Raw genomic sequence first — 23,117 nt, 5'->3', positions numbered from 1 at the left:
CTGCATGCAAGATGCAGAGAGCCGACAGGAATGCCTGTCTTCATCAGTTCAGGTCTCTCTGAGAGGCCAGGGGAGCTTCTGTGCCCCACAGTTCGCAGGAGCCCACCGTGACAGACGGCATCTCTCTGGGGTGCTCGCTGACTCCCCTAACCAGCTAGTGTGGAGTTCGTATCGACAGAACGTCAGTCGCATTCCTGTATCTCACAAACCTCTAGCTTTGGGCTTGCTATTCAATCCAAGATTGCTGTACTGTGAAGTGGAAAAAACCTTTTTGCTTTAGTCTGTGCTTTTCCATTTAACACCTGACCCACTTCTGTCCTAACTGGATGCTTCTGTGCTTAAAATTGCTTCGGAGATCAGTTCTCCTGGATTCAAAGGATTTTACCAGTCGTCAAAATTGTCCCCTTTTTTGCCTTTTGTCCTGACCTCTGTATTGTTACTATTCTTAAAGAATTTATTCTCCTGTGTCATTTGATGAGGAGGAAAAATATGAATTCAATAAACATCCCAACAATGCTGAGATGCCCTAATTCTGACATCTTCAGAAAGTTGTGTGGTTTTTCTTTTCCTGGCTCATTCTTGTGAAAATTTCACTGTACAGTACGCATAGACTGTAGGGTGGGAAAATGCTCCAGTAGCAAGGAAAAAGAGGAAGTCTTTCTTCTGTAGTTCTGTCGGATTGTCCCAGTGCTACGTGCTGTATGAGACTCAGAGCTATCTTTCAGAGGTGGTCTAGGACAGCAAGCGAGCTGCTCAGCCAGTCTAATATAACTCAAAAACTTGCCAGGATAACAAAAAAAGCAAAGCACGGCACAGTACTGCAGCCTGGGAGGCCTCAATCTACTGCCCATACTTTACCATACCCTGTGACAATTCTTCTCCTTTTAAGCAAGCCTAGCTGCAGTGATTGCTTTGTCTGCTCTCCTTTCCCTGCTTCCCGTTGACCTAGGCTTATTTCCTAGCAGGACTGAGGACTGGCAATTAGCAGCTGGTGCTGTGTACCTGCAGGTGTTGCCAGGAGGATTGTTGGCTGCTGGAACTGCTGCGCACCCTCTGCTGCTCCTCACCGCCTCCTGGACACTCACTGCCCTCGGTTTTAGTCTTCATATTTAGAAAACTTGAGGCCCGTACCCTGGGAGTCCCCACAGACCACACAGTGTAATGACAAGTAGGGAATGCAGCGAGGAACAAGTTCCTGCCCCCAGCTGGCCTCTGCGAAGCTGGTGGGAGAAGCCTGTGGAGGGCTCTGTTGGGAGCAGGCTGGTGGCATCGCCGTGCGCACACAGCCCGGCTGCCCGCTTGGCATCCCCCACGACAGCAGTGGCTGGGCAGCCTGCACCAGGGCCTTTGTGCTCCTTTCCACCTTCTGAAGGATGCGGTATCGCTCCCTGCAGCTGTGTGACCTTTTGCTTCTTAATTGTAAAAGCATCTTTTTGAGCTCGGCTGCTTAGAAATCACGGCTGGGTGTTTTAAATACAAAAGGAAAGGGCTGAAAGCAGCTCCAGTGAGTCCTGAGCACAACTGACAACACCAAATGCAGCATGCGTGTACTTGGGGAGAGAAGAAAGAAAACAAATGTGCTAGGACTTGTATGAGAAACTTGAGGGCCACCGATGCAAGCACCAAAGACAAATTAAAAAGTGTGCCCTGTGTGTGCTTTCCTGAAGTTAAAGACATAAGTCTTTTAACCTGGCGTTACTCCTGGCCTCTGTCCTGCCTAGTTAGGGGCTGGCAGCCCTCCCCACCCTGCTAGGAGGTCTCCCACCTGCTCTCAGCAGGTCTCAGTGCTTGCTGAGGAAATTGTTTCTCTAGATTTCAGCTGGGGACACTGGCTGTGTCCCTGCAGGAGGCTTTGGAGGTCTCCCCAGCACCCTATCTTCAGATTTCTCACGTTGTCTTCGCAGGGAGGCCAGTTCTGCCTGTGAACGGGCTGTAGATGGTTCCTGTAAGCAAAATTGTTTTTCCTTGTCTCTGCTTGGACACCCAGGACCTGGCCCACTGTCAATACGTTAGATAGCTGTGCATCTGACCATACAGTAAGCTAATAACGTTGTGCTGTGTGCCCACAGCCACTCTTGTAAGGAAGAGCTTTCATTTAATGTAGTGTTCAGACTATATTATGTGTACGTTAACACCCTATGTAAAAAGGATTTTGCATTGCCTGAAAATTGACACTGAGGTTTCAGCAAAAACTTCCATGGTAGGTTACTGGAGGCTCTGGCAAAAGCTTTAGTAGTCCCTGGCTAAAAAAGTATCATTTACCATAGGTCGTAAAAGTAAACACAAATGCGGCAAATCCAATTACTGTGGAAAATCAAACATCTGAGTGTGAGATGAAGGAAGTCGTACATGAATGCCTGACAAGAAATCTATTGAACATATTAAATTATACACCTCTCCCAGAATAGCTGGAGTTTTAAAAGGAATACAGTGCAGCAGTACTCAATCAAGAACAAAAATACAAGCCTGGTGCACATCAGACTCGGGACAGCTTACACGCAAGGACTACTTTCAAAGTGAGAAAACAGCTTTGAACTCCCCAGCACGCCATCACGCAAAGACACACGCATGCAAATTATAAAGAAATCTCTCAGAAAAGTGAAGGGGTGTGACAGCCACCCTCCACCATAAACCAGGACACGGGCGATGCAAGTGGGAGAGGGCGGTAGGGGGAGCAGAGAGCACGGTCAGCCCCAGGGGCTCTGCCGGCTGACTCCAGACCGAGCTAGGAGCTCATCTCCTCCAGGGACCTGGGACAGGACGATGCTCATGTGAGAGCCCAGCCCTTTCTGGTCACAGCCCCCAGGTGCCCGCTTGTGAAAGATTCCCAGCACACCTTTTTTTCTGTTTCCTGGGCTGGGAAGTGAGTGCTAATTCCAGCAGAGGGGATTCAGGATGGGCATGTCTCAAAGTGGCAACTGGCTGCTCCAGAGCTAGCAATTCTGTAGCGTCTAGCTTGATTGCCTGGGCTCTGATAATTAACAATTTACTGTCCAGAAAATTAAACTGGTTCTAAATTTATGCATGAGAACAAGAAACCAATAAGTTTCTGAGCAGCTAGGGAAGGTGGACATGGAATTTAGCTTTCTGGTCTGGTGAGAAGGTTAATGAATGTTGTACATCTGTACGAAAATAGTGGAGGGGAGGGTAAGCAGCTGGCAACAGCAAGGGTGTCTGAGCCAGAGGACACTGCTGTGTGTTCTCTCGCTGCCTTTCTGTGTGACTTTGCACATTCTTGCTGGGAATTTTATCCGTGCCATTTCCCAACGCCCCCTAATACTAATGCTAAAGCCTGTAGAGCTTTAGCACTTAGGGCACTGTAGATGTATGGGGTATCAAGGTGTTGAAGGGCTTCAGAAGGAAGGCTGAAGCTACCCTTTTAGATGAAGTTTCCATACCAAATGCAGGGGATCTGCTTGTGATGAGCTCTCCGTTTTGCTATGACAGTGAGCTGGCGGGCTGCGGAGCGGGCACAAGGCAGCAGAGGCACTGTGATAGCAGAGACCCCTCTGGACCCAATTTGATGCACCCGTCTGCCCCAGGGCAGCTCCCTGGCAGCTGTTCTGTGACTCCTTCATGAAGCCCTCCCAACACAGACTGTCCACAGTCTCTCTAGGCAATTTATTTCGGTGCTTTGTTACCTTCTCTAGTGGAAAGCTTTTTCCTCAGACCAAATTGATTCTTCCCTGCAAAACCTGAAGCTCGTTACTTCTATCCACTGAGGACATGCAGAACAGATTAACCTCTTCCTCAGCACGGTCTTTTGTGTACTTGTCGTCTCTTTTCAGTCTGTCCTTTCCTGAGCAACCTCAGGTTGTTCAGGTCTTGTTTATTAGACTATTGATCATTCTCTCTGCTTTGGACTTTCTTTAATTGGCTCATATCTTTCTGGGTGTGCATGACCCAGAATGGATGTTGTACTCCAGCTGAGGTCTTCACAGCGTGGAAAAGAGTAGAGGGGCTATTTCGTTTGTCTTGCAAGCTGTCTCTGTGGCTGTACTTCTAGAAGAGTATTTTCCTGGTTTTTGTAACATACTGTTTTGATGCTTAACACAGCTCCCAATTTTTAATGGAGATTTAATACCAGTAAGATTTCTCTCCCCTACATTTGTGCATATGATTATTACAGAATAGGGATAGATTTCTGCTTTTTTTTTTTTCTTTTTGAATGGAGTCCTGGTATTTATTTTAGGACTTCAACTTCCACTTTTATGACCATTTTGAAGGCCATATTTGATCCTCAACCTATTTGCCCCTTTCCCAGCTTGGTATTATTTGCAAATCTAGTAAGTACACTCATTCAGCTGCCATTCATAATGATTGATGACAGACCTAAGACAGCCCCCATGAAGCTCAGGTTTTTTATTTCTTCTGTTTTGTGAATGAACCTTTGATACTGCTCTGAGTAGTTTTTCAAGCAGGTCTGCATTCCCCCCACTCCCCCTCCCCTTTGTTTTCTTAGCTCACATACAAGAAACTGATATGAAACCCTGTGAAAAGCTTTAGAGAAATCAAGATGTGGCACAAAATCTATTATCTTCCTATTGAAGGAAATGAGATTGGTTTGACACCAATTACTCTGAACAGATCCAATCGAGCAGCCACTCATTTTCTTTGTGATTTTCTCTCTGCTTACCCATTGTTTGGTTTTATTTGTTTCTAGGAACTGAAGCTAAGCTGATAGGTATCTAATTCCCCATCTCCCCATCCTCTGCCTTTTGTAAAGACAGGAAGTGTGTTTATCCAGTTTCAGCCTTCTGCACCTTATCCCTGTACTTCAGCATTGCCAATATCTGCTAAGAGCCCTGAGATTTCATCAGCAGAGCATGAATTGTATCAGGCGCAGCCAATTGCAAAACCTAAGCATCCTCTAACCTGTTCCTTCCCTATTAAAAAATCTAGTCCCATGTCATTGATTTTATCACTTTCCATACTTCTGGGTAGAATCCAGTCCGGATGACTCCTTTTTTAGCTCGGTTTTCCACATCCTATGTGAAAAAATAATACTGAAATTGACAATCTTGCTGGCAATATTATTTTTTTTCTGGGATGTGTGTATATAATCCCTTCCTAGGTGCAGCTTTCGTTGTTGTTAAAGGCTTACAAAAACAGAAAACCTCATTCCCAGGAACCAGCAGTTCTAATTAGTAAACTTTCTACTATAATGAGGAGCACTGCTCTCTTTTTTTCTCAGCTAGCACCTTCTTCTCCAGCATGGATTTCAGATGCGCATCTTTCAGATAATCTTCCTGTTGATTTCAGAAGCAAAATACTTTCAGCAACCAAGTCGCTGCCCTCCTTACAGCTCTCATGGCAGCAGTCCTGAGCACCTTCTTCTGGGCACTTGGAAAAGTTGCCTGCAAAGAGCGTGCTGCTCAGCCCTGGCTGCAAGCCTGCTCTGTTCCTGCAGTTCTTCCGAAAGCATCGATACAGCCAGTCATGCTCATCTCCTGTTTCTCCTCCGTTACCTGGTGACTTGCAGTGAATACTACAGAGGCACGAGCAGGAAACCTTGGAAGTGTTAGGGTTAAAAAACAAAACAAAACCAACCAACCAACCAAAAACACAACCCCTCTCCCCAGCAGCTGTGAGTTAGCCATCTGGGAGGTGCTCTCCGAACCCTGCACAGCTTATTGTTGGTTAACAACCTAAAGCAGGCGTGCTTCCAGCAATGTATTTCTGCAAGCGTTGTGTAATGATGTGTATTCCCTCTGCATGCTTTTGCATGGTGATGGAGGAGAAAGGGGTGCTGCGTTTATTTGGAGCACAGGTGTGTTTGGAGCCCCTTCTTGCCCCACAGCGATGTTATGGTTGTGGGGCTGTATGAGCTGTACGCAGCATTATTTCTTTTTAAATGGCCTGCCTCTGAATTTCAGTGCATCTCCACTTGCAGATTTTCATTAAATCATGATGAAGAGGGAAGAGGCATTGGCAAGTTGTGTCCTGGTTGCTTGTATCTCCTCGCCCATATGTTCATTCTCTTTTAACTAGGTCTAGACCATCCGATCTCTCCTCATGTAGAAATCTTCCCATGCCTTTGCTGTTTCTATTGCCAGCGTTTGGACCTTTTCAGTTTCTTTCAGGGATCTTGATGTTACACCCATGTTTCTAGGCCTTATTAAGGGTTAAGCACAAAATGCCTTGAAAAAAATGTACATTAATTTTCTGTGCAATGTTTTATCTATTTGTAGAGTAAGGATGATAATGTGCACCCCTAGAAGTTGCTGAAGATCAATGAAATATGTTCGTAAAGCATTTTAAAAGCTTGGCATGGTGTGTTACTCCTTGAAGTGCAGATTACTGAACGCTGTTTAAAGAAAGAACTAACAAACCAAGTGCTACCACATGCAGTATTAATTGCATATGCAAATACAGCAGACTTCATTATAGGATTTGCCGACATTGACTGTGAACTCTGTGATATTTTTCTATAACAGCATGCTTTTATTTGAAGTGAAAGCAAACAAATGAACCAAAACTACTTTGGGATATCTTTAGCAAATCTTTCCTTTACTCTGAGCTAGTCAATTAGCCACTGTTCAATTTATTTATTTTTTTAATCTGTCTAACCAGCCATCCCATACCAGAAAATGTTAGAAGTTAATACCTGCAAAGATGTTTCTGGCAAAACTTTTTGTTGTAACAGATGACACCAAACTGAAAAGGGTGGGATACATCACCAGCTGCAGCCTGCCGTTGTAAAGAGCTTGGGCAGCTGTCTGCAGCATGAAAGGAAAACCTCAGTGAAGACCTACAGGAACAAGGAAACCAGAAGACAAGAGGATCAGTTAGGGGAGAATTGTCTGGAAATATAAATACATAAATAAATAAATAAATAGATAAATAAATAAAAGGGCTTTTGAGGATGTGTGAAGGGAAATAAAACCTGGTGGGAACTGGAAGTACCGTGAGATTCTAGGGAGTACGAAGGAAAGTGGCTAACTGATGCTGAAGGAGACAATGAAGTAACCTTGAGTTAATCTGGGAAGGTTAATTCAGACGGGCAACTGTGATGTTTCAGCTGCAAATGGGATACTTTGGGACAGTGGCTGGAATTAGTGCTGTGATGACAAATTTCTGCTGCAAAGCAAAACTTTCTAAATAGAGAAGGTCATGGCACAGAAGTAGCAACCTCTCTGCTTACTCTGTTCTCCACAGGAACCAAGTTGCTGTATTTGCAGAGCAAACTTGCTGGTCAAAAGAAGAATATGGTAAATGGCATATTTTAATTTTTTAGAAGCTTGTAATAGATGCAGCTTTGCAGTTGTGCTAATTAATGACAGAGGATGAGATGCAGATTCAGTGGAAGTTTGTGACAGCTCTTCACTTTGAATGTTTCCTATTAAGCAATGCGACAAAATTACATAGAAGCAGAAACAGCTTGTATGATTTAGATCTGTATGTTATCACATAATTTTTATGTGTTTTTGTTTGTTTGTTTACATTGAAAACTAAAAGCGTGCTTTCCACTTTGGGATTATTTGTTCTCCCAGCTATATCAATTGTAATTGCTTCTTCGAACCATGAGACAGTGCAGTACTTCAGAGCCACCATTCTTTGTAAACTCTGTCAGTCATTTTACTCGCTGAGAATTGATATACTTTGGGTTAGTATGCTAGAAATGAAGCTAGGTAGCAAACCCAGTTTGAAAAACTTCATGCCACTTAAACCTGTCAAAACTGAAGGGCCATATATTTAGACAAAGGCATCATCACCGTTGAATGTGGATTATCTTGGGGGTTTGTGACCCGAAGTGCCTCACACCTGTATTTCAGACACACTGAGGGCACCCCAAGATGCTTCTTGCTCTGGAAGCTGCACTGGACTGAAGTCTTGTGACAGAGATGAGGGTTGGCTCCAGCAGTTCAGGGAGCAGCTGGAAATGCAGCAAAATGCGTAGATGCAGGGCCAGGACTGGGCGGAAGGGAAGCCTGCGTGATGGACAAGAGAAAACGAGGTTTCCTGGCTTGAGGGGCTCTCAGAGCCATGAGAGTGATGGGGGAGTGGAGGTAGAGTGAGGGTTTAAATGGATAAGATCTTACCAGCAGTTAAATTCAGGAGCGATACTGGAGGAAGTATTGGTACAAGTCTGGAAAAAGGAACCCCCAGGTGGGATGACCTGCTAGAGAAAAGTCTGGTGGGGGAGCCAGAAGGCACCGTGAGAGGGAAAGGAAGGGGAAGCAAGGGACCTGCTGGGGTGGGCACAGGGAAGCACACGCCATCCAGCTCTGTAACTGCAAGACAGGAGACAGGAGAGCATCATGCCCTCAGAAGGGGGTTTGGTTTCTGAACGTTGCTAACAACAGCCCATAACATTTGTGTGAGCATGTGCTGTGTGGCACAGTGCAGAAGTCCCAGAAATTGTAAAAAAAGGTTCTCAGAAAGTTAGAAAATACAATAATCAAATTTCCCAATTGATCTCTTACCCATGCGGTCCTATGTTTTTGGTTTTGTTTTGTAATTGCACAGCAAGATGTTGCCTCCTTAATCTTCTCTGACTTTCTACAGAGAAAACAATGTGTTTTACTCCTACCCATGATCAAACGCATAGGAGCTGGTTTTGACTTGAGATTTTTTTTTTTTTTTCTTTCATTTCCTGTTTTCTGTGGCATCCTGATGCAGGTAGATACCCTTAAAAATCCCAGCTACAAGCAATTACAAGCAAAGTCTGATAAGGGAGAGGGTCAGATAAATTGAAGGATGCAGGTCACAAACACGTAGTATGGCCTCCTTCTAAAATATAATTGATTGACAGATATTACTGATAAAGAACTACAATCCTGCAGCTGAAGGTCTCACTGCTAAATCATTAACATTGCACTAATGTATTTCAATGGTGAAGAGCTTATTTAAATTAAAATATTCTCTCAAATGTAAGTTGCATGCAAATACAAAAATCAATTACCAACTTTAATTGTGTCTTAAGGAAGAAGTTGTGCATAACATAATTAATTGGTTCCACAAAAGTCTAGATTTTTTTATCTTTAAACACCATTTTGAACAAATTATTGCCAAGAATTTCACATGGCTGTTGAGCTCCCACATCATTTGCAAAGATTCAACTGATGTGGTACATAAGCCTGTGCAGATATTGCTAAAGTAACTGGTCAGATTTCATACATGAGAGATAAACATTGTAGACACTCAGATAAGATATTGCTGAGTTTTAAACTGACTTTAAGATCCTATGAAATGGGCACTCAACACTCAATTTAGTTCCCAGTTTTTAACGTCTGGTTACACATGTCGGCTGGGACAAGAACCTCCCATTTCCACTGATGATTTCAATTCCATATTAGACCTTCTGGGGGCCCTCATAAAGGTACATTTTTGTTTCGTGTTGTTTCCAACTGATTAGCAATTTAACTGTAGGGTAATTAAATGTTTGTCATTGAAATTGAAGATAAGTTCCAGTAACTTTTTTTTTTTTTTTTTAATGAGATTTCTTGGTCAGATGTTTGGGGAGAACATAGCCTGTGGTGTCCTCTGCAGCACATGTTATGTTCTGTTTGAGCAGTTCAGTTTTCCCACACACGTAACTGGATCTCTTTTTTCTATGAGCCAACATGAAATTGGTGAGAAAAAGGCATGTAACAGCAAACTCGTTCTTGTCATCAGCAGAGACCTACAGCTACTGGCCGTGCAGACATTCATCTTGCTGTCGCCAGCTGGTGAGAGGAAGCAGAGCAGAGAGGACTCAGGTTGGAAGACCACACAGTGTGCTTCCAGACAGGAACGTTTCTATTTACTGAAACACCGCCTGTCATAAAAATGGTTTGAAGTGTCACTCCCTGCTCTGCTGCAGGCTCTGCCATCCTGCCTACCCGTCACGTCTCTCCTGGTGCCTATGGAAGGAGGCAGCGGAGGCTGCCTCGACCTTTCAGTGTTCTGCAGCGGGACGGGCATTTCCTGCTCTCCCTGATTTACAATCTTGGCAACATTTGTGTAAGAAAGATGAGCCAACTAATTAATTGTTTAAAATTTTTGAAATTACAATTTTTTTAATTTTACAAAGGTGAAGGTCTGGCTGGCTGGATGGGCTGAGGTGGTACATTTCCAATTGCTGATTCATGAGAAAGTTTTGAACAAGACCAGAAGCCGTGCCTGAGCCTGTCCTGACTGGGAAGAACTCACCTGGAAAAGCAAATGCTTGTCTACAGGGAGTTTTGATTTTTTTATGTTTTAAGAGAGTCTTTTGACAGGAGATAATGACAAACGGTATCCAAATGGGTGCCAACACCAGGAGAACATTGGCTTCCTTTTCATCCCTCTGGTGAAATGGAGTATTAATACAAACCATGATGTGTTACTAGAAATATATTGTTTTTCTGAATGTACATGAAAAGCGGTTGTTATCCCTCCTCTTCTCTGTTGTTCTTAAATACACCAATAGTTTTAGCTCTGCTGAACACTGAGAAAAATGAAACAAGAGACTAACTTTTCATCCTAAAACGCCTCATTTCTGTGATTGTGGTGGGTTTGCCTCAGCCAGCAGGCAGACAGCCACGCAGCCACCCTCACATGGGTGTACCTCACGCTGTCTTTCTCAGCCCACACCCCCCCCGCCCCCCCCGGCAGGCTTTTGCCCTTTCTTATATCCCTTCCCTCAGGAGCCCCCAGCCCAGCTGCTGTGTTCAGCTGGGCCCTCCCAGAAAACTCTGGAACGTTTCCAAACCCTCTGGAACCATGCAGGATGTTCCTGAACCTGCTTGAACTTTCTGGAACCCTCTGGAATGTTCCAGAGCTGGCTGGGACCCTCAGGTTCCATCTGGAACCTTCTGCACCCCTTTGGAACTTTCCAGAACTGTCCAAGGGAGGCAGAGGCAGCGTCATCTCCCCTTACAGTGGTGCTGCCACATGCGCGCGTGGTCAGGCAGGACACTGACAGACATCTTAGTTTCTCTGTGCCCTGCTGCGTTCAAAAAGGATGTGTTTTAGTCAAGGGAAAAGTTCAGGCTGAAACGGGAAGGGTGGGAGAGCAAAACCTGGCGCCCCAGAGCTGTTTGGGAACAGGCAGGTCAGAGGGGCACTGGAGCACGAGGTGGCCCAGCCTGGAAGCAAGCTGTGGAAATGCGGCGAAGGAGGCGTTGCTCTAGAAGAAGGTAAGCTGGTTCTCAGTTGCAATGCAGTTTTCAGATAGCAGCGGCTTTTCTCAGGTTAAGGTAATACAAAGGCTTTCGCAGGATATTAGCGGCCATCAGAAACTCAAATACAGAAACATAAAATGATGTGACACTCATGACGCTGTAAAGAAAAGTCAGTTCTGTTTCTTCCAAACAAATCGTTGAAATTCCCCATCGAACAGTTCCGGCAGCAAGAAGGCAGTTTTCAGCACCTGGGTGAGTTTTTAACCAGAGGCAGTTTTTCTTGAAATTGTAATGAGATATTGATTGAGTTGTAATAATTTCTAAGCAGGTGATTTACCATTGCTGGTGAACACCCCCAGCCACGTTTGTGTCCCTGAGCTGAGGGAGGAGAGGACCGCGGGGCCTCGCACTGGCAGCAGGCTGACCGGCTTGCTGTCCTCATCGAGTTTTAAACAAAACTCTTCAAGCGGCATAAACAAACACAGAATGATGCTATTTGTGACTTTTGCCTTTAAAAAAAAAAAAAGTACAGAGAAGATAATTCATTTCACTTGTCATCTCTGAAGATTAGTGCTAATGTGGGTATATATGTAGTCACAGCACGGACCTGTAAAATCCAATGGGCTATCTCAATTAAACATATGTTTGAGTGCTTTCTCAGTAAAAGCCTTCAAAGGGTTTTCACCCAGATACACTAGGCTTAAATTTTCTTCAATAGTGTGAATAAAACAGCTGTTGTCTGTAATTACAACTTTCTCCTGAAAGTTCTGGTACCCATTGTCCCTTCTAAACGAGTAAACAAATTACTCATTAATCCGAGAATTAATTCAAACAAAATAGTGGATCTTACAATGAAATTGATTCCGGCTACTCATCCTGCCATCCATAAGAAATGGAGTGTTGGTGACAATCTGATCCTAAGCGAGGAACAAAATGTTTAAAAACTTGCCTCCCTGGATGTCTGTTGAGTCATGCATTAAAGCTGGGTAGCATAAACATGAAAGCTGGGACTTTGAAAGCAGACAAGGAAATTCACCCATGTCAATTCTATGTATTTTAATGAGTTAGTAACAAAACACTAACTCACACTGGCTTTGCAGACTCTAATCTCTGTGTGCAGAGTACTCAGAGGATTTGGTAGTCACAGCTATAAGCACCATAAATTAATACTTTGGGGAAGTTTGCTCAGTAACTAATTTTAATGCAAGTCCTCAATCATTCAGTTGGATTTGTGAGTTTTGCTTTTGTTTGGTATTACAGCAAGTAGCTTGAAAACTCAGTGTTGCTTTTAAGACCAGTGGGGGAATGTAACAATTATCTCTGTTATCATTGCCTGCAAGTGAGGAGGCTTCCCCTGAAATGTGAACGGGAAATGGTCGGTACTGGGCATGCTCTGATCCCCATGCTGGGACCAGTACGGTGCTCCGTGCTCTCCCCTCCTGCTCTGGTTTCCATACCCAGGAGTCTGGTAAGGGTTTCGTGGCTTGACACAGATATTCCTTGGACATTTCAGAAACAGAAGAAATAATAATTTGTAAATGGCTGTGCTTTTTTGTTAGATAGAAGTATCTACGAAAACCTCATTATTAATGAATATTGCCCAGTACCCAAAGGAACAAGTAGTTTTAGGCAACGCAAGTATTTATAATGCAGAGAATACACAGATGTGTCTTTTTGGATCTGTTTTACAACAGCCTAATTTGTAAATGAGGTTTCTATGTATTCACAACACTCCTGGTAATTTGGCTCACACACCCAAGGAAATGCAATCATCAAGCTGTGAATAGTTTCTGGCACTTCCACACTTCGTTTCCAGGGAAAGGATCATGTCTGAGTTACTTAAGGGGAGAGAGCTGCTGAGACATACAAATAGATCTATAATAAACCCTGCTTCTTAGAAGAGTGCCTGCGTCTCACTGAAATTGTGCTGTGAGCAGTAGTGGTTTCTGCAGAAAGGAAATCTGAAGGAGTCGTACAAAGGTCTGCAAATGGGAGCAGAGCATGCTGTGTGGAGCGAGGTTGCACATGATCAGGGGTATGGTACCTGTGTGTACTCGCCTCATGCAATTAGAAATAACAAATGCTACTAAAGTTTCCATCTGTGGGATTTGTAAATACCCTACAAAAATGTCCATGCGTGAAACTGTGTGATCCATGCAGAGTTGGGTTGGGGCACTGAGCTGCTGTTTAATGACTGTAGCTTTGGGTAGCTGTGGATCTATTAAGACAATAACACATTGATGAGTAATCATCTGCTGTTGTGATCCATTAAAACATTGATGTCTTCTCCCCCTGCACTCTTTCTCTCAGATTACTTTGTTTCAGGGCTGAACAGCCATAAATAGGAAAGAACGCATTGGTTTGGGAATGCAGCAACAGATTCAGCTGTGGAATTGGTGTCCATTTTTTTTCTGTAAAATATCTATGAATCAGAACCATCAAAATTATTCAGAAATTTGACACCTTTCACTAGTCCTAGCCAAAAAGAAACTACCGAAGTTAAGTATGTGTAACGTTTCATTTGAGCTTGTTTTAGAACTTAAGGTAGTTCACAGAACAGTAAGACGAGTCTAGCGTGGTGTAAGAAAACCACAAGCTAAATCTGTAGAATCTGAGGAGGAAATTCCTTTCGCAAGAAGCTGGAGCTCTTACCTGTCATCAGGGTGAAGTTCCTTCTCTATGAACGTAGTTTGAGCAGGTGTCCTCCCTTCCTAGAATATATGTCTCACCCTGAGAGGTGTTCTGGTCCAGGTCTTTTCCAGACTCTTTAGTTGGGGTTTGCCACAGAATAAACAGTTTTAATGTTCATTGAGTTTCAGATACCATGAATTCACTTCATGGAAGTGAATACCCATCATGGAGAAGTGCCTGGTTCCCGTGGCACAGCATCAGTTCTCCTCTTTGCCTTTCCCAGGACATCCTTGCTGCCTCTCGAAAGCCTCAGAGGAGCCTCTCACCCCACGCAATGAAAGGCACACCCACGCTTAGGTTGGAAGTTCCTCCAGGTATAGCAGCTTGCCGGAAACTTCAGTAGTGCCGAAGTGCTTCATCCTGCTCCTTGCTGTCACTAAGCTGATGTTTAAAAAAACACTTTGCATCAGGATTTTGCTGCATTTGAGCTATTTTGCATGAAAGGCAGTGATTACAGAATGATAATGTTTTGACACAGTGATAGAAGCCAGGAAATTCACCATTAGTGGTGGTGTTTCTCTCTCTCTTGCCTCTAATGCATGACAGCTTTAGTGTAGGCTGTAACTGAGTAGAAATGACAATAGCAATTAACTTATAACCTTCTGCTTCAGTACACGTTTTAGCATTCATTCGAAGAAAAATGTCCAGTGAGAAAGTAAATATTTGTATGTGAATGATCCATGATAAAACTTCATACAGCTTGCAAAAAATTGCTGTTCGTGTTCATTAACATCAATAAACGTTAGAATACAATTTGCAATTTCCCTTGCAGGTTTTACCATTAAAAATATTATGAATCTCCTCCCCCCCCCTTTTTTTTTTTTTTCTTAGTTTCATGCCTTCTACATTACAGCAGTTAGTCAGAAAACTGAAGTTTATATAATATTTTTATGCTATTACTATCAATTGACTAAATAAGCCACTTGGGTGTGTTTTTTTTCCCCCAATAAGTTTGGGGTTTTGTTTGTTTGTTTGCTTGTGTTGGTTTGGTTTTGGTCCATGGTTTATTACTGCTTGTTATTAGCTGGGTGGGAAAAGAAATGGAAAATGGTGATGTATGTTTCATGAATAACAGTTTCCTATTTCTGGTTGCTCCTTATCTGTGGCTTAAAGCCTGGATTATTAATTAGTAAGTAGAATTTCTCAGCATCTTTGATCACTGATAGTATCACACAGAATACTGAATATTTAAAAGTAGTTTCCAGTTAATTCCTGGCACATGTACTGTATCAGAAGACAGAACATCACCTTACAAGAGCTGTCTCAGTGATTAAATAAAAGAGATGCTCACTTTCCAATTTGGAGCAAATGCATTGTTGGTGAAAGTGATAGGTTTAACACTGATTTGAATCGATCGAGTGCCAAATAGACTATGGAATGTCTCCTTAAAATAGCTGCTCAAGAAACTCAAACAAAATTTAAAAAAAAAAAAAAAAAAAAAAAAGTTCCCATTAATAGCAACACCTGAAAGGAACAGCCTGCTTTTTGAAGTCCTTAACCTTTCAGAAACATTACGGGTATTGCTACCTCTAAAAGTCAAATTATTTCATTAAAAGCAACAAGTTTGACTGCTGCTTTGGAAAAATAAACCTTCAACACCAGACAGCACCAGCTCCTGCTGTTTTACCGATGGTTTTTGAGGACCAGCTCACCATGGAAACTGCTTGTGAAGCCACGGGACTCGTGGCTTGTCCGAAGGCAGCACTTGACACCAGCTCACGCAAAGCAGGTGAATTTTAAGAGGAACCTTTGTGCGTGGTAGCAAACAGCAGTAGTCATCTAAAAAAGTTTTCCTTTCTGTGCAGGCTGCTGGCTGGAGCCTGTTCTGCCCTCTGCTCTGGCACATCTGCTGGTAAGGAGGTGCCCAGTGAGGGGGGCTGGGCTGGGGCACAGCACAGCTCCCCTGGCTGCTGCCCAGGCCTGGGCGCTCACCCTCTGACAAAGTGAAGCAACCTGCGTGCCTGGACACACTCTCTGTCTCTCTCTCTCCTCATGTTCTAAATGCATGCAACACACTGCCAGCGTGCAAACCGAATCCAGATGGAAAAGGTATTCTGTACTCGGGAAGGCAGTCCCTGGGCGAGACATGGGGCGTTAGGGTCACCCACACTGCGAGGCAGTGCTTGCTGAGGGGCTGCCCCATCTCTGTGCCCCAAGCTCAGGCTCTGATCAGCTCCAGCTGCTGTGAGCAGAGCCTGGCTCAGGTGGGGGCTTGGCTGCCAAGGAGCAAACCCCAAACCTCAGCCCACCTGCTGGTAGTTTATCTGCAGCTGCTCCGTTAAACCTGAGGTACTGAGTCTAGGTTCATAGAGGGTGTTGTGCCCTACTGTGAGGGCGTTCTGGTGGTGTGTAGTCTTCTGTTAAATGTTAGTTACGTTTGTTGCTGTAGCATTAGCCTCATTATTTTGATTCATTTGTTACGCAACATCTCTGCTTAGAAAAAAATACTTCTGTGTGAAATACGGCCTCTTGGTAGGAGAAATTCCTGCTGCAGGGTGAGTACCTGAGCTGAGCCCTGACATAAGGGAGGCTGGATATGGAGAAAAAGCTCCAAGGGGTAAGCGTGATGTCCCTCTGCTGCGGTGCTCCTGGATGGCCTGTAAGAATGTTTAGATGTGTCCTGGTTTAGGTATGTTGGTCTTAATTATCTTCTGCTAAGGCCATTTGTCTAGTAGTCAATTTATTTCTTCAGGTGTCTGTAAGCTAGAATTTCTCATGTGCATGTCTCAAAAGGTGGGTGTTTCTGGAACCTTCCTGTGTACTGCTTTCTCCTTACACTGGTCCTTGTCTGTGAGTAGATCTGCTGACTGCTTTAGTCTAGGAGGATCTCTGGGTTGTGTGCCCTAGCTGTGCACGTGGATCAGGCTTGTAGGGAGCAGGAGTGCTCTGAGGCTGACCTCCATGTCCTGCTTAGGCTAGGTTTCCTGCTAAACTTCAGTGTAGCACCTAGGCCAGGTGGTATGGGGATGGTACTTCAGAAGAAAAAATGTATAAGGTTGTGAAGCTGTTTTAGGCCTCTATGTTTTCAGTACTGAGTTCTTAATTCAAACCCTTGATAGTTCTCAAGGGAATTAAAAGGGCTTTCAGTAACCACTTTGTAAATGCCTTGCTAACTCAAAAAAAAAAAAAAAAAAAAAAAGCGCAGAAAGTTTCCTTTGTTTTGTTTTAGTGGCGGTAGAAGCTCGGTGGGAAGGACCCAAGCCCCTGTGTGAGCTGCTGCCTGGGGGCACACCCTGGCTCCCGGGGGGGCTGCTGAAGGCTTTGGAAGCAGCAACTCCTGGCAGAGGATGGGGCGTCCCGCTGTGCCTGCCTGTCCTGCAGGCCTTTCCAGCGTGTTGAAAGCCGCTTAGACAGCAGGCAATCGGGTTCAGAAAGTCGGATCCGATTTGTCTCCTTGCTGTGCGTAAAGCCGCGTTTTGCTGTTGCGAGGCTGCTGTGTTCAATAACAGCAACGTGTGCCGCCAGCTGCAGCTAGAGGAGGGAGTGCTGGGGGTGATGGAGGAGCTGGGGCACGGGGCCGTACTGACGAGGTACCTTCAGGCTTGTTTTGCCCTCTGCTGGCCGTGATTTTGGTGTACTCGTGTGTGTTCCCGTGGCTGTTTACAGCCAGCCAGTTCTCCCAGCTCTCTGAGGCAAATGCAGGTGGTTTGGGCCGGGCGTGCTCTCCCCACCTCTCTTTCCCCCGGAACATCCCCGTTGGCAGCTGAGCAAGGAAAAGAAAGGGAGGCAGGGGCAAAGAGCAGGCATGGGGACAACAGGGGCAGAACTGGCAGAAACAGCGTGGAGACAAGCGCCTCTGTCTGCGGCTCCTGTTCCTCCACAGGGAAGAGGTGAGGGGGAGCAGGCAGGGGCTGCCCTGTGAAACCGAGCACGGCAGGGCCCCTGCTCCCTGGGTGCCCTCCAGGAGCTGGTCCTGTTTGCCCTGCTAGCAGGAACTGCTGCTCCATCTGCGGCTCTGGCACCTGTCTCATCCCGTACCTTCCTTCTGCTTCTCAGTGTTCCTCACGAAGGCATCACAACCTCACAGCCAGCAGTCACCGTGGGCAGGCGTGAGGGACAGATTGCTCTCCCCTTTGTGTGAAGTGTGATGGTACCCAAACCAGGTGTTAACAACACCTGTGATTTTTTTTTTTTTTTCCTTCAAGCAATATCTTTCCTTGTTCAGAGCTACCTTACTCATCAGCAGTGCTTGGCCACCAGTGTAGTGACATGTGGCAGCTTTTTCGCAGTTGGTTTAGGACATGAAAGAAATGCTGTGTCTTACTGAGAAGCGTTTTGGCAGTGTGAATGGCCAGAAAGTAATTAAACACTTGGAATGTCACCATTACACAAACTGACTAGAAAAAAGTCTCTCTTCTTGAGAGTGAGAAGTAGTTCAGGGACACCCAGCTTGTCTGCTAGGCTAGAAAAGAAATTTAGCTTTTGTCCTGCTCAGTTATTGGAGTGAATTGGCTCTAAGGCATCAGACAAGCACCATAGCTGGTGCAAAGCAGGGGGTGGGAGCATGGGGCCAGCAGCAGAGGGAAGAAAGAGGCCTGTCCTTTCTGGCAGTGTTTGTTAGTGTATATGTGAGTCTCCCACTCAGATACCGAGTGGGACTGAACGGCTTAAAAGCAGGATGTAATCAAAAACACAGCGTGAGCTGTAGGAGTGTCTGCACTAGTGAGGAAAAGCCTTTCTGTTTTTCTCCAGCACTTGGCACAGAAAGCAGGGAATGTATTACCTACCTCTGAGTCTACATCAGCAACTCATTTGTCAAAGAGCAAGGGAGAAAGTGAGTAATGAAAGTTTATGGAGTATATTTTCTTCTCAATGTGCTATTAGCATTAATGTGAAATGTACTCAGAGCAAAGAGAATATGCCCCCTTGTGTGTTTAATGATCGAGCTCCCAGGTCACTGCTAAATCTCACACACTTTGTGGTCCTCTGTGCGATGTTTCTGCACAGTAATTTAAAAATGGGTAAATTATATTGCTGCCCTTAGTTAATTGCTGTCAGGGAAGCAATATCATAGCCAAGATCAGGCTGCATCAAAATGACCTGAGAGCAAACTGTAATTTTCTAAAAACACAGCTATCGAATATTCCCGATGATATTAAAAACATAGTCATTCTGGATGTGATATTTTGATGAAAGCAGATATTTGGTCAGAGGGTCAGAAACTAGTTTTTGGTCAGCTGTGTTTTCTCCTGAAGGCAGAAGACTTGGTCACTTCTTCCACTTGCAGGCAGAAGGAGAGCTTGCAGGCGCAGGGAGCCCTGTAGCTGCTGTGTGAAGGGCTGTCAGGCCCTGTTGAGGGTGTGGAAGGACAGCGCAGTGTTACTGGTTCCTTATGTTAGTTGAGGTAATGCCCTGCCCCTTCTCTGGGGGGAAAGAGAAGGGGAGCCTCAGGTACAGTCACGAGGTGGCTGCTGTCTGCAGGGCAGCTTGTATTAAAAGCCGCTTTGTCCTGTTCAGCCTCCACCAAGTAACCTTTGAGGAAGGTGGAACGTGCTGCAGGTTTGTGAGCACTTCCAAATGGGGTCTTGTTCCCCAGGGCACTGTTTTTTGGGGGCTGCATGTACAAGCAGTGTGCCGGCAGAAGGGTTTGCTGCTCTGCTCCTGGGTTACAAAGCCAAGCCTCCCCATTAAAAAGGGAGCCCCAACATTTTCATCCTTCTCAGGCAGTGTGTGAGGACCTCATCCTACATTCCAAATGCTCATGAATAGTGCATGGCTTTGCTCTTATAATGCAGCGCATCCAAAATGAATTAGTAATGATTAACAATAAGCACTGAGATGCATGTAGCTGGGGTTTGTTTTTAAAAAATCAAAGGGATAATTGCTTTCTACACATACTCTATTTGCAAGCACCAGCTCCTTCTTCTCCTGTGGAGTGCAGAGGAGGGACCTCGATGTCACAGTTCTCTGTGGGCTGATCACCAGGGGAGCTGTGGCTGTGGGCAGGTGTCGGCATGGCTGTGCAGTGTGGCACGGGGCTCCCGGGCACAGGCCATAGTAAAACTCATCTGTTGTGTACAATAGGCTCCTGTCGGTTATACACATCCCCAGGCCCTGGGAAGCTACGTGGAGGCTGCTTGAATCACAGGATGGTGCTGAGCCAGATGAGTAAGAGGATTTTTACCAAGTGACTTTATAGGAGCTGCTGTAAGGCTCCTCCTCTTCCCTGACAGAAGGAAGAGTTCCTTCTGCAGCACCAACAGCTCCCAGGGCACTACCTTCTGGAAAAGGAGGCAATTCCTTAAGGAAAAGGGAAAAGTGTACTTAGGGAAAAGCTCTCAGATAAACTTTTGTTACATTAGTGTTGAATCACCATAGTTGAAATACTACTGAAATTAAAAATAAAAGTGGAGGGGATTTCACTTACAGAACTGGTTAAAATGCTGTGTCTAAATTGTTAAATTGTGTCTAAATGCTTGTCTGTATTTATCCTCCCTCTGCTTAGTTGGTCTAAAAGATTGTTTTAAAATAATTAAGCCTCAGTGTTTGCATCCAGATCTAGTTAGGGAAGCTGTCACACTGCGCTGTGTGAATCTGTCAGAATTGCAGGCTGAGAAAAGCTCCAGCTATTGCCACTCATTTTCGTATAAATCTCTTCCTCAGGCTCCCCTGATACCTGGATTTCAGTTTCTGTTAGGCAAGCTACAGGAAAAGAAGTTTGCAAATGGAAAAAAGCCTGACCCAATCTTACTGTATGTGCATATCCTAATGTGTTCCTGGCCTTTGCTGCATTTCTGAGATGCTCAGGTATGATAGATTTCTCCAGCCTGGACTCAAATAAATCTGAGACCTTCTTGGGTGGGTTCAGAGCTCGATGCCTGTCCTGGTGCCTCAGTGCTGCTAACAACTCCTCCTTCGGTGTTTTGCTGTGGTCAGGGAATGGGGCCATCGCTTGGTGTCACTAGAGAAATTGTGACTAAATCAGGGGTGCGTAACCTCACAGGAATTGTGATTTAAGTGCTCTGTGGTTGCAGTACAAGTAAGATAATGCTGTAGAACATATTTTGAACCAACTGGGTGGGTGACATGCAATGTCATCCGAAGCTTTATGGTGGTTCTTCTTGGTCTAAGAAGTTAATTATTCTGTCAGCTCCTGGACGCTCGGTGGCTTTAATTGTGGGAGGGGGAGTGACCGAACATCCAGGAAGCCGCTAATCAGTCCTCTTCAGCTGCTTCGCCTCTGCTGAATGCAGTGCTAATAAGCTAGTTCCTATTAATCTGTCATATATAAAATTGCCTAATTGCTTGCCTTTTATACAAAACAGATCATGTTTTCAACCTAAAAATGTGGCTTATGGGGCCAGGGGAGGAGTTGTTGCTCAAAGAGAGGGCCTGAAGGGGAGCACTCACTTTCTCTGGGGCAAGAGCTGAGGGAATCCCCTTGGAAGGGTGGCTGTCCTGCTGCTGGTGTGCCACCTGTGAAGGAGCGAGCAGCTGGCTGTGGCTGTGGTAGAGCTCCCTGGAAAGAGCAGCCAGCTATGGAGAGCCCTTCAAGAGGAGCTGCTGCATGGGCCTGACACCAGTGTGACCAAAGCTGTGCTGAGGTGGTGATGTGCCAGTGGTGAGCAGCTGATGGCAGGCTGCAGTAGTGAGGGCAGCCGTGAGCTCAGCCCGTGCGCTTGCTCCAAGGCTGAGCCCTCATGCAGAGCAGCCTGTGCATGAGGGAGCACTGCATGAGGCTTCATTCTGAATTTTTGCTTTTGAGTAGCTATCATTTAAAAAAAATAAATTCTTGGGGAAGCTTCAACTAACAGAGGCTTCAGAATGCAAAACTGAAAACGGGGAAGTGTAAAGGTTGATAAGAGAAACATGCTTCTGTGATAAAATACAGTCCACAGGAACAGATGTCTGCTAGCATCCACTCTGAAGTGGGAGGAGGCAAGGAGTACAGTTTTTGGTGGAAAGAGGTATCGAATACTTTGCTATTTAACTTTTTTTTTCTTAGAGACTTTCTTTTCTTTTTGGTTAGGAGGACTTCGATGTGTTTAGTTGAAGGGAAGGGGAAATTGATACCCATGAAAGGTGAAGAAGCTTCATAACCTGACATACAAATTTGATTCCATGTCTACTATGTGTGCAAACTAGGCATGCAGGCAGAAATACTGTATAATAGTATTTAGGTGAATAATGCAGTACAGAGAGATTGTATGGAAGAAAACAGAGGTGTGTAATCTTAGCCTTCAAGAGGTGTGCTTAAGAGGAGGTATGTTATTAAAATAAAGATTTAGCTAAATAAGAGAGCTTAAACTCAATGCACTGAAGTTTGTTAGTTGTGGTGGACAAAACAAATACTTTAGCTGGCCGGCCCTGGACCTGTGTGCTCTCCTTGATGCTGCCCTGAACCAGCAGAAGCCTCTGGGCTTGGGGGCAGCATGGGTCAAGCCTGGGCTTGGCCTAGGTCCTTTGTGCTGCTCAGGTGGGGACAGCACTGGGACAGGGCTGGGGGTTGCTGGGTGTACATCGCCCCAGGAGGAAATAATCACCCGAACAATGTAAGATCTCTCCTCTTCATTGCTCGTTTACAAGCTTAACTTCTGGAGTTCTCAAAACACTTCAAAGAAACCAGTATTTTAGTATTGGCTATTGTTATCTAGGAACCCCCCCAAAAAAAACATTTCTAACAAAAATGTGTATTTATTCATTAGTTAAGATTCTTGTAGCATCTGACTTTTTTTAAAGTAATCATCTCTGTGGCACTTTTTCAGCAAAAGTGCTTAGGTTCTACACCACAGAATCATCTAGGTTGGAAGAGACCTCCAAGATCACCTAGTCCATCCTCTGACCTAATGCCAACCAGTCCTCCACTAAACCGTATCACTGAGCTCTACATCTAAACGTCTTTTAAAGACTTCCAGGGATGGTCACTCCACCACCTCTCTGGGCAGACCATCCCAATGCCTCACAACCCTCTCAGTAAAGAAGTTCTTCCTAATATCTAACCTAAACGTCCCTTGGCCTACCTTTAGCCCATTCCCCCTCGTCCTGTCACCAGGCACGTGGGAGAACAGACCAACCCCCACCTCGCTACAGCCTCCTTTAAGGTATCTGTAAAGAGCAATAAGGTCACCCCTGAGCCTCCTTTTCTCCAGGCTGAACAAGCCCAGCTCCCTCAGCCGCTCCTCGTAGGACTTGTTCTCCAGGCCCCTCACCAGCTTCGTCGCCCTTCTCTGCACCCACTCAAGCACCTCGATGTCCTTCTTGTAGCAAGGGGCCCAAAACTGAACACAGTACTCGAGGTGCGGCCTCACCAGAGCTGAGTACAGGGGGATGATCACTTCCCTAGCCCTGCTGGTCACACTGCTTCTTATGCAAGCCAGGATGCTGTTGGCCTTCTTGGCC

At 45.1% G+C, this 23,117-nt stretch overlaps 1 protein-coding gene across 13 annotated transcripts in view; it reads left to right on the top strand.

Annotated features, from left to right (window-relative positions):
* KCNIP1 (potassium voltage-gated channel interacting protein 1) overlaps positions 1-23,117 on the top strand; it is a gene marked incomplete at its 5' end in the record, with an annotated part of 373,601 nt that overhangs the window by 267,538 nt on the left and 82,946 nt on the right. Inside the window, one exon of one of the 13 annotated variants that reach the window (XM_084535737.1) lies at positions 10,690-11,102. The exons of 8 other annotated variants lie outside the window; for them this stretch is intronic. Of the gene's footprint in view, positions 1-10,689; positions 11,103-16,069; positions 16,336-18,370; positions 18,553-23,117 lie in introns of those variants that run through there. 4 more of the 13 variants (XM_084535733.1, XM_084535735.1, XM_084535734.1 and 1 more) reach the window with 4 other exon arrangements.

The sequence above is a fragment of the Aythya ferina genome, assembly GCF_964211825.1.
Source record: "Aythya ferina genome assembly, chromosome: 14".
NCBI classification, from domain to species: domain Eukaryota; kingdom Metazoa; phylum Chordata; class Aves; order Anseriformes; family Anatidae; genus Aythya; species Aythya ferina.
This window is presented reverse-complemented; position numbering and strand designations above follow the sequence as displayed.